Source organism: Trichoplusia ni, chromosome 18 (assembly GCF_003590095.1).
Source record: "Trichoplusia ni isolate ovarian cell line Hi5 chromosome 18, tn1, whole genome shotgun sequence".
Lineage (NCBI taxonomy): Eukaryota > Metazoa > Arthropoda > Insecta > Lepidoptera > Noctuidae > Trichoplusia > Trichoplusia ni.
In genome coordinates, this window is record NC_039495.1 from 2,155,740 (window position 1) to 2,168,266 (window position 12,527).

The window sequence follows — 12,527 nt, forward strand, 5'->3', positions numbered from 1 at the left end:
TAAAGCTCCTTCTCAATAAGAAAATCAGCTGTTAGCTGGGTGCTAAACTTTTTAATATAAACCTTCAATCAGAAGGTTTAAAATGCATTTTCAATAACCGGAAATTATAGAATTTTGTACCTAAACTGTTTAGTCATCATTGGCCTAGCCTTTTCCCAACTTTGTTGGGGTCAGCTACCAGTCCAACCGGTTTCAGCTAAGTACAGTGTTTTACAAGGAACGACTGCCTATCTAACCTCCTCAACCCAGTTACCTGGGCAACACGATACCCCTTGGTTAGACTGGCTGTCAGACTTTTTCAAGCTTCTGACTACCTGTAACGACTGTCAAAGATGTAGGAATAACAGCTGGGACCCACAATTTAACGTGCCTTCCGAAACACGGAGGAACTCGTTATGACAAAGATGGTCACCCATCTACGGACCAACCGCGTCAAGCATAGCTTAACCCGTGATCGAATCACTTATGCGGTTATAGCTTAGCCACGAGCTCCTACTTTATAGTTTTTGCTGAACAGTACCTAAACTGTTTAGTAAAAACTACAAAGTATTTCTGACAGCTAATGCATTCATAAGGAAAATCTAAAAACCGATTCCAACTCAGTAGTCGTCACCCAATCAAATTAATTACTAATAATTAAAAACATTAAAAGTCAACGACATAGCACGTATTAAAATCTTCTAATATTGAAAAGTTAATATGCGCTTGTTTGTCTGGCTGCAACAATCTCAGAAACTACTGATTCCAATTTGAAATATATGTTGTTTGTTTTTGATTGAAATATATATCTGTGTTTGTAATCTATTTAATAGGAAAGGATAAAGACCAAATACTATAACTATAAAATTAAAAAGAGATTAAACAATGATGTTAAAGAAACTACGCTAGAATAACAGACTGGGAAAGGTTGTGCGACAAAAACATTGTGCACGATACGCACATTGGGTCGCAGGTTCGATCCTGGCGGAGGACAATCATTTGGTGAATGCTTGTTCCGAATCTGAGTATCATTGTGCATATGTGGGAAGCAAGAATTAAATTCCTTTCCTAAGTAAAACGGAAAAAATATAAAAGCACGTGGAAAAAGTCGCGGCGAACAACTAGTTCAGCATAAAATAATATCAGACCAGTTAATAAATTTAACGTTAGCCAATAACGGGTTAATAATTATCACATTAAAATATTAATATGTCCATACATAATGTATGAATGATGTATGGAAGATGAAAGTTGATACGGTAGGAATTTCACCCGGTTTCACTTGGGAAACTTACGCAAACAAATCATTCTATTAAATATAATTTGAGTTATAGATTTGTATTTGAAAACGTGATGGGATATTTGTGTGTGACTGTAGTCGATGAAGATGAAAGTGAAGAACTAACAGAAGGTGGGTTTGATCGAAAGTTACTGTTCCGTACTAATACAAGTACGCTAAAGAAAACAAATTGGTTGGGTAACAAGTATATTTGAGGGCTTTTTTTCACCCAAAATTTTGCCAGGCTGCCAGTCTAACCGGATACAGCTAAGTTCCAGTGTTTTACAAGGAGCGACTGCCTATCTGATCTCCTCAGCACAGTTACCTCGGCAACATATTACCCCTTAGTTTAACTAGTTTTCAGACTTTCTAGCTTCTGACTACCTGTAACAACTGTCAAAAACGAATAACAGCCGGGATCCACAATTTAACGCGGCTGAAACATGAAGGAACGCGCTATGACATTGATGGTTCGTAATTCAAGGGCCGACTGTGTCAAGCGTAGCTTAACCTGTGATAGTGTGCAGTTATAGCTTAGCTACGAGCTGATAAATGGCTCATATATCAATCCACTCACACATATCTTAAATCAAATCATCTAAAACACGTCTAAAAACCTCTCATAAATAATTATCAATTAAGATAACAATGTTGCAACCATAAATACCTATTCAGTAGTTGCGTCCAATAAATTTAACAAAACACAAATTTGTAACGTCACTCGTAAAATGCATATTTTATACTTGGTCTTAGCAGTGGTGGCATAAATTACGCGTGATGGCTCAATCTGGTCTCTGATTGGTCGGTGGGCGTAAAACATAAGATTTTATACTGACAACACACAAATCAAATATTGGTTATTAAGTGGGTAGTGTAAGATTTCCATATTGATGGGCGAGGATCGGTCGAATCGTTTCTCTGGGTCTAACACTATATCATCAAGTTGTATAACTGCAGCTGAGTAAGCGGGACAGCGCGATACACGGTATAGAGTTATATCTCTCTCGCACACCCCAATAATAGTTTTTGAAGATGTGGTGGTAGGCTGGTTTATGTTTCGATTGACGCGCATAACTTTGGAGCCATTCCTTGCTACTCGTTTAACATAATGTTTGAGGGTCATCCAAATGGTATTTCAAGCAACGTTTGCCCAAAGTTTTATGAAGCCAACTTAAGTGTCCAAGCGAAGAATTGTAAAAAAACACCTTAGAGTGCCAACGCTATCGTAAAAATGATTTTATTGAAGTGAATTTCCATATTCGCAATATATGAAATTTCAAAGAGCTTTGCCGATAGGAATTATCTAATACCAAAATTAATGCAACAAACAAAAACTTGCTTTATTATCACAAGCTGAATAATCATTTATTAACATAGAGTTAAAAAAAATTGCTTAAAATTTGGCAATTCGTGTAGAGCGAATCCAATTAGAATAGCAAATTGACTAAGAAAGAACAAATTTGCAACAAAATTGTTCACCGATCAAATTTATTACGGTAGATACCAACCCTTGCTTAACCTTGATTTTTATCTAAGTCGCAGCCTTATCTGAAATTCATCATCTGTGCAAGTTTAAACTGTCCAGTTATCACGATTTTGTCTGATGAGACGGACAAACAGCGTAGACGTAATAAAGTTCCATTTTTTACCCTTGGGCACGGAAGGCTTAAAAACCTTCGTGAACCTAATTCAGCATTACTCAGCGCTTCAAACGCGGTTACCATTTTTTTCCTTTGCCTAACACGGCGCGATGTCCAATTACTTTAATAGTCAAATAGTCAAAGCTTTGCTTTAATAAAGCGCTTTATGCTTGAAATTAGGGACTTTCTGATGGTTAGTTCTTGTTTATAGCGTGAATAGACTAATTTAAGTAAGATGTGTTTGAATACATTTGAGATTTAGAATTTTAACCGCATTGTTTTAACGCATGTTAAAGTAACATATCTTTATTTAATTGCTTTTCTTTTTTCGCTTTTACCCTTATATCTTGTTCCTGTATCATCTAAAATCTTACCAAAATCAATCTCACGCTTTGGACTGTAGTCGGAAACAAAATACCCCCAGACAAAAACATCATCATCAGCCCATATGGATAGGAGTCCGCGATGGCACGCTATCGAGATCTATCTTCGGCTTCTCGCATCCAGCTCCTGCCATCTTGCGCAGATCATCGCTCTACCATGCTTGAGGACGTCCTACACTACTTAGTCTTTAATCAATATAAATAAACTAGACTTATTTTAACCTAATCTTTAAGTCAACTTAATTCGGTTTTCAGTAGCCTAAGTTTGCCATCATTTCACTGCCAAAATCGTCGCTCTCGTAATATTCATGAGAACCCCGAAACGGCGAAGTTTTGCAAATTAATTAATTATTATCAATGCAACTTTTTGCCTTAACTATCACGGTTCAAGTGGCCATCTTGGCGGCAATTTAAACTTACCCAACTTTCGGACTAAGTGAGGATAAAATTGTGACAGATTAGTTTGTAAAGTTCTGCCAAAGTCCTAATCAAAAAATTTTGTACGGAAAAAATACAACCACAGCGTACTATGATTTTTGGAGTCATTGGAGTCAAAATGAACTTATTATTATAGCACCGAACCGTTTAAAATTATAATTACCAAATAAAATGTCTATATGTTCATAAGGATGTCAAACAAGAAATTATTACCAACAAAAAAATATTCACCACATTTATGTCACAAAACAAAACCAGGCCAACAATTCGAAGAAGTATTCCCAAAGCGTCATTTCTTACAAAACATAAATTATCTCTACAGCTCGACGTTTACTAGAAGAAAAACAGTTTGAAGTCACACAAGTTCCCACATAAAATCCAGTATTACATGTATCCATATCTCAATAATTATGCAGATCAGTCGCCTATCGTGACCGTCCGGAACTTTATCAATTTAATCAAATATTCAAAAGAAAAACAAACATTACAAAATACAAACAGATACTGGAATAAATGTATTGCAACCTATGCCCTTAATAACATTAATATCTTTAACTTTCTACGCAGAATTCGTCTAATAGATTTCGTTCATGCTTGCATTTTGAAACGAAATCTCCAATTTATATCAGCATCTCCGTATATACATTTTTGTCTAAGAAAGAGACCAAGTTATGTTGGTGATATTTTAATACAACATTTTTGTTTACGATCCCGTTAGCATCTTCATATTAAAGTAATATGATATTTCAAAAGCTCTATAGAGATTGGCGTTGATATTAACTTGACTTTTAACTTAGTTTATCTGAAAAATATAAAAGAAAAATCGGATCATCTATTGATAATGATAGATATTTAAAAATCGTGTTTTTTAATCCATAAAAGATACCACACTATTTTCAGGCATATTTTCTCAAATAGTATACTATCACTTAGTGCAAAAGAGACATTTTTAGAACCAATAAGTACGCAATACTTGCCTCAAAAATGTCGCCTTGAAAAGCTAGGTGTCACGTCGAAACTATATATAAATCCATATTAATTTAAAATAACAATTCATTTCGAAGTTCAGCAGAAAATCCACAATCAGTTGCCTTATAATTCACTTAACCTTACTTTAGTCATAAGACTAGTATACATTAAAAGCACAATTAAACTGGGCCTGTACTATAAACCTACGAAGCAGGACTCTCGTCTTTGTGAAAGCGAGAAACCACTACATGCGGTACAATGCGCCATCTCTCTCACACATTAGCAACAGTCTTCAGCATTGAAGGTTATAGTAGTGGTCCAAAAGCGAAATTAAATGTAGAATAGTTATTTTCAATGGTACTTCAAAAGCTATCGGCCGATTGTCGAAAACTTGGTGATAATAGCAACTCTTTGGACTTAATTGAAATGCTTCAAGTCCTAACTGGTAAAAGACATGCGAATATCTTAGGGGTTGTGCTAAATAGCTTTAAGTTTATTGAGGAAAGTTAGTAAAGTGGTAGCAGTTTGTTATACATTGGTTAAATTGCCGTCGAATGGTCTCCAAAACAAAATGGCCGTCAGCCAGGCAGACCCAGTTGAAGATGATGAGTGGACTTGGATTTGTTCATTCGTGCCCGTGGACAAGTGGCGCTTACACGAGCACTAATGAAGATGGAATTGCTGAATATTGCTGTTAATCCTGAGACTTCAATTTGGTTACATAATGTATGTATTTTGTGGTTTTCAATTAGCTTCAGTTTAGTCAAGTGGTATCATTGTACAAGCTTATAAACCATGCTAAAAGAACCGCTACTGGGCACAGACATCTTCCCATATAGGAATTGTTGAGCATTGATCACCACGCTAGCTCACTGCGGGTTGACGATTACAGATTCTTATATTAGGAATTACAGGTTTTCAGTAGTGTTTTAGAATGACTAAGAAAGCACCTACAACTTTAAAAAAGTTATATTTGCACTTTGCCTACTAAGGCATCACCCGCACCCCCTGCATACAAACCTTACAAAACAGCATGTAGTTCCAAAAAAATACGGCAAAATCCTCACATTCTGTTGTAACATGGTAACATTATATTCTGTCGAAATTGTCTTGCAAACAAAAGGGGACCGTAGATTGCTTGTATGAACAAAATGAGGGTATTAATGAAATTTTGAACTTCACACGAGTGTTGTCCACTCACAGTTGTTGCTAAGTGTTTTTGCTTTTTGTGTATTTTTGCTCACGACGAAGGTTTACGTTAACAAGGTTAGGTGGCAGCTTTTTTTAATTTCCCTTTTTTTCTTATCTGGAGAAGGTTTTGTTGGATTTTTCTGTTTATGGATGGCATTGAAATGTAGTAGGTTTTCATATTTAAAGAAGATCACATGATCGCTTGCTCTAAGTTGATTACAGTTTCCGTATTTAGGGTATTAAACTGTAGATTGTTCTTCTTATTATTTTTTTGTGATATGTTGTGTCTTAATGCAATTCAGACCAAAAGATTTTATGTATATGTTCTTTCCTAAAAATGCATATGGCTGACATCCACTTCTCCGATCGCGGGTCTTCTGGAAAATTTCTTATGATATAAGCAGAACCCTTTTATTTTCTGTTAATTGAATTTTTCCTGTAAATAATCTGTTAAATAAATAATAGTCTGAAAGCACCTAAACTGTTTTTCGTAAGCACCATTTTGTGAAAAACGAAAGAAACTAACTGGCAAATGTTATCTCTTCTCCTTTTTTAATTAAAATAGACCAAGAGCCAACAAAAAGTTCCATAATCTACCTCAGTTCCTAACCAACGTTTTTTCCACAAAATAAGTGTTTAGTATAATACCTAGTGCTTAGAAAGTAACGATTACGAAATGTACAAACTTTGTGTTTTAATAAAGCTGTGAATATCAAGCGAGGAGAGAAACTGATGTTAATTGTTATAAAGATTTAAAGTAAAGAGTATTTATGCTAAAATTTATACATACTTTCTGTTATGGACACTGTATAGTTGCAAATAATCTTAAATAATGAGTGTATTTGTGCATGTGACTTGAATGTGTCTAAAACAGCGACACCAGGATTAAAATCGGAAATGCAACAGACGTTGACATAAACAAAATGTGGCTACTATTTTTGACATTTGGCCTCAGATTATTTATCTGAATACCAGAATTTTGTTTGTAACAAAATCTATCAACGCCTCTTATAAAATCATAGGCTCTTTAGCGCAGTTTATCTTGCTGTCTCGGTTAAACTATGGCAATATTCATAGTTCTACAGTTGCATCAAGCAATTATGGACCTTCAGAACACAATTTACTGAAAATAAATACGGTATTCAGTGAAATAGTCAGAATTCATAGTAAAAGTTTATAAACACACACACGTTCCTTATTTATCTACCGACTGGCATATATTTAAATGTCAATAGTAAATTGGAATTCATTTTGTTCGAACGTTTAAAAACATCGCTCCACATCGCTTTTCTTATCGAAGAAGAAACTATAACACTAATATCGTCAAGAGCTACCAGGAGATAAGATAACCGCAAGTGATTCTATCAGAACCATAATGATTACGAATACGGATTCCAAGCATCCCAACCCGTTACTTTCTAGAAAAACCAATCACAGTCAAATGAAATCTATTCACAATCGCAGATAGATATCAATTCAAAATGATGATACACTTAAAATTCCACACTTTACAAGCACAAACAATCTCGAAGAAAACTAAAAAAAATCGTTATTGAAATCAAATTTGACGTCGAACAGCAAAAAATATCTCAATATATCAAAGTTAGTATCGAATCGAATTATAATAATCGTAGTTTAATTAACTCGCGCCGCAAGATCACTCGAATATCGATCAATAGTATCGATTTAAAATCGAATTTAAATCGACTACTTAACATAATGTAGCGTTTCGTGAAGTTATTATGAATTTTAAACAATCCTAAGTTGTATAACGGATTGTGATGCGACAAAGAATAAGATTTATAGGGATACTTTATTTATTTTTAATTTAGACGGTTTCTAAACGGATGATAAAATATTTGTTTTTCATCTGAATAATTGATTAAGTTACTGGTATGACATAACTTGAAGGGTTTGGTCTTTTCTAGCGTATGATGGAAAAAGGTAATATTTTAAACATGTGATTGAGGTTTATTTTTAGGGACTAGACTGGATAACTATTGTCCTTAAAAGGAAAAACAATCTTCCAAAGGTGCCAAACATTCTTATAAACATTGTCAAATTGCTTATCTAGCGGTTAGTAGCCCTTGTTTTGCCTCACCTATACCGGCGCTCGTGGGTTCGAATCCCACCCAGGACAAATGATCATGCTCTCATAGGCACGGTTCAAATGGGTGTAATTCAACTACAATATTAAAGTATTTATGAATATTTGAGCCTATGTATCAGTTGTCCAGTAACAAGCTTTGTTTAGTTTGCGGCTAGATGGCGTTGTTTAAAAGTTGTCGAATATTATTAAAATACACTTAATTCAAACTACTACCGTTTTCATTTTCGCCACCGGTCTTAGCTACATCTTAATCCTCTTCAACTGTTAAAGTGTCAGAAACAAACACACATACATACAGTTTATAGCCCTCTCATGTAGATATTCAGTAATTTTAAAGTATAATGTTGTATGTAATGTGTTTTTTACGACTATAGCTAAGTGGGTATGTGAGTAAGACATAGCAATCAAATTGTTCTTACACAGAGAGCCTACTGCCAGCTCTTAATGTTATTGTAGATGTGGAAGCAAGACAGCGACTACATAACGTGGAGTGGCGTCTCTTTCCCACAATTGTTTTAAAATTATTTTGAAAAGTGATAAGCTTTTTATTTTTAAAGGGACTTCTGGATTGTTAGAAAAAAAGTATGGAAATTTCAACATTGTGTTTTATGTTTTGATTCAACGGAGCTTCTTAATGCTTAAATCATTTTTTTTAACCTCTTCAATTTAATTTAATTCTTTATTTTGTAATACATTAACTAAGTTTTTAGCTCATTATCGGAAAAACCGAATGGCGCTCTATATGGAACGGAATGTTCCCGTTCTCTAATATCTCCTGTCTAACTATGGACAATGACGATGGCAAAAGTATAAAAAGCCTTAAAACCACCTATACAGGAAAGCGTAGTGTAAATGTAATAGGTCTACAACTAAATCTGATTCATTAAAAAAAATACTATCAGAGAAAGTCTAAAGTCATTTAAAAATCTATACTTCTTATACTTATATACTAATATATACAGCTGAAGAGATTGTTTGTTTGAACGCGCTAATCTCAGGAACTACTGGTTCAAATTGTGATATATTTTTGTGTTGAATAGACCATTCATCGATGAAGGTTTTAGGTTATATACCATCACAGTGCAACTAATAGGAACGACGATACAATGGAAAATGTGAAAAAACAGGGCAGGTATAAATTATAACTTATATCTTCAAACCCCGGGGATGAAGTCGCGGGCAACAGCTAGTATTTTATAAAGCCCGTTCTACCTGTGTAGTATTCCTTTAATAATGATATGGAAAGAGCAAGCCTTTGTAGCCAGTCATTGGTATCATTAGTTGTTTATGACGTCACTAGCCCAACCCTGGGCTTTCCCTGTATTAGGGGGATGAGTATGATTCACATAATTCTTTTAAAATAATTACATTATGAGGATTAGTTCCGTTTTGCCAGAAATGTTGTTGAGTGTGAACGAAATAAGGTAGGCTGTTGTTATTACGGTGAGTAAGCTTAATTATGTTTTAATTAAGAGAAATATTTATAATAAAGTGGTCGCTTGCCATTAGCCTATTTTTTTGGCAAATTAGTTACATGAAAACAAAACGCAACCGTTGTTTAGCCAATTTGACGGGTGATCAATGCTTTTTTTGCATATTTGTTTAACTTTTAGAATACTTGTTTGTTTTAAATTAGTCTTAAAGTACTTAAAGGGAAAAAGTTCTTCAGGAGTGTTCCGACTGCATGCATAGCCGAGTGGTTCAACATCGCTGTGCGCGATGTGTCGCGAGTCTTTTTTGCATGTGATTTTGTTGTATTTTGTCTTTATTTCGCGACTAAGTGCCAACGAAGTAATTACGTCATGTGAAACTTTGGAAATACAGTCTATAGTTCTATTTTGTAAATTCAAATTATACACTTATTTTTATCTACACATTTTTCTTAAAAGCCAACATAATACATATTCATTAAGCAAATTTATAATAGGCACAAAACAAACATCTTTATCCTATCTCCAATCTCATAATCTATGTTCACAAACCAATTTTAATAAACTTAAAAAGAGGTATATGTTAATAGACAACCTACATGCATAAAACATGACTATTAGTTGAAAACATTATGTCGGAGAAACACAACAATAGTAAAACCAATGTTTTTGTCAATTATATTTGTCCATCTGTCTACATTTCTATGCTGATTTCTTGTAAAATGCGATACCTTTGTTTTTTTGAAGACGGGAAAGTCGCTTTTATACTTGACCACCAAGATTGATAGTCCAAATTCTCTTGTAAAAAGAGTTACCAATATTTGAGCAAATATTGGGCAATGGCCGATGTACAAACATTTATAATACCAACCAATATTCGCTTGGCCACAAGGCATAGGCCTCATCAAGTATAGGAAAGGTTTAAGCGTTGATCACCACGCAAGCACACTTCAGTATCGATTTCAGGTTCCAATATTTGTAATGCAAGTAACCTCACGATTAATGAATGATTAAGAAGTGAAATACCTGTGTTTGGGATCGAATCTACATCTCGTGCGTACAAATGTAGGCATAGAACCGCAAGACCACCCGTTACCACCAACTCCACCAAGTTATCGAAACCAACGCTCGCATGTCCAATATTGGTATGCATTGGCACCAACATTGGAAGAAGAGGTTATCTTATTTAAAGATCTTTGATAACAGCATTAAGTATATTCGATTGGTGATTTTTTAATTCTATTGCCGTTCCTTCGTATTATAAAAATGATAGAACCGAGACGTATCGGGTTTCGTAATTTTCTCGTTTGAAAAACGTATTTATTGACTGACATACGACAGATGTTTCCAAATATCTTGCAAGGAAATCCGTATGATTTTATATTATATTGACGAAGGCGTGTAAAAATATCTAAATTTATTAGACTATAATTATTAAATCAATTGAAGAAAATACTAGTGCCCACACGTATCAATGTCGATTCTTATAAATGTGCGTGTTAGATGGCATTATCCCTAGATGAAAATGGTGTAAGAAAATAGCCCACCTGAGAATTTCCCAACGGTGTATTAAACCACGTCACAAACCTACGTGTGAATTAAATTTATCATTATCTTATACATAAACCATACGTGAAAAAGGACTGGAAAAAAAACCAACTGTATTGGAATTGTCCAATCCGTTCAGGATGCAATCCCACATACTGGCAGAGAAACAGCAAACAAGCCAAACTACCAACATCCCTCTTTTGTCGTCTTTGTCTAATAAAGGAGATATTGTTTAGAAAGAAAAAACCTTCCTTATCAAATACCTACAATTCCTCCAAAACTCATAACGCAAAACAAAGCTAACTGAAATATAAAATTTTCGTAATATATTACCTTCTCAAGTCCAGTCTAACAAAATAGGTCAAGGTCATCAGGTCACTTGTAAACTACAGACCTTCAAGGGTCGTATATTTTAACCCCAGATAAGGTCATTTGCACATCGTGATGATAGAGATGTAACATGTAAACTTAACCACTTTGGATACATTAACAGTGAATTGTTAACTTTGGGTAGTACCTTTGGTACTTTGGGTAATGTATCCTTGATACAATAAAAGTTAGCCGGGATATGGAGGGTTCCGTACAAGTAATCCAAGTGGATTGTTGGTCTAGTGGTTAGTGACCCTGACTACTATACCGGAGGTCGTGGGTTCGATTCCCACCCAGGACAAATATTTGTGTGATGAGCATGATCATTTGTTCTGTGTCTGGGTGTAATTTATCTATAATATGTATGTATTTAGATATATATAAGTATGTTTATCAGTTGTCTAGTACTCATAACACAAGCTCTGCTTAATTTGAGAGTATATAGCGTTGTGTGAATGTTGTCCAATATTATATGACGATCTCCGTGGTCGAGTGGCGTACGCACCGGTTTCAAGGTGTCGCTAGCTCTGAGGTCCCGGGTTCGATCCCCGGTCGGGTCAATGTAGAAATTCACATTTCTACATTGTCTCGGGTCTGGGTGTTTGTGGTACCTTCGTTGTATCTGAATTCCATAACACAAGTGCTTTAGCAACTTACTTTGGGTTCAGAACAATGTATGTGATGCTTTCCGCATTTATTATTTATATTAAATTATATTATAAACAAATCGGTTTTTCAGTTTCTCTCAAATTTATTTGTCACCCTCCAACAAATGTTTGTCCGTGACTACTTTCTACAACAATCTTTTGTTGTTATAGCGGCCACAGTAACACATCCTCTGTGAGACTTTCAACAATCTATCTATCACCGTTCACGAGGTACAAAAACACACCCTAAAAAGTTCCCTAAAACGTAATGAAGACTTAGAAATATATTTTTGTCAACGTCCAAAAGGAGCTATGTAGGCTATGTAGCTTAACTAAAGAAAGTTTATCTTCTCTTTGTAAAATTTAAACTCAATGAACGTCCATACATATTTTAGTTTTTATACTATCCACATTTAAATCTGAATGTGTGCATAAAATTCCAATTCCTATATCGGTTATCCATACAATTCAGCAAAAATGCAATTTCTATTATGAAAATGCAGATGCGAAAATTTAGTTCATACCGTTGCGTTTCGTAAATCGC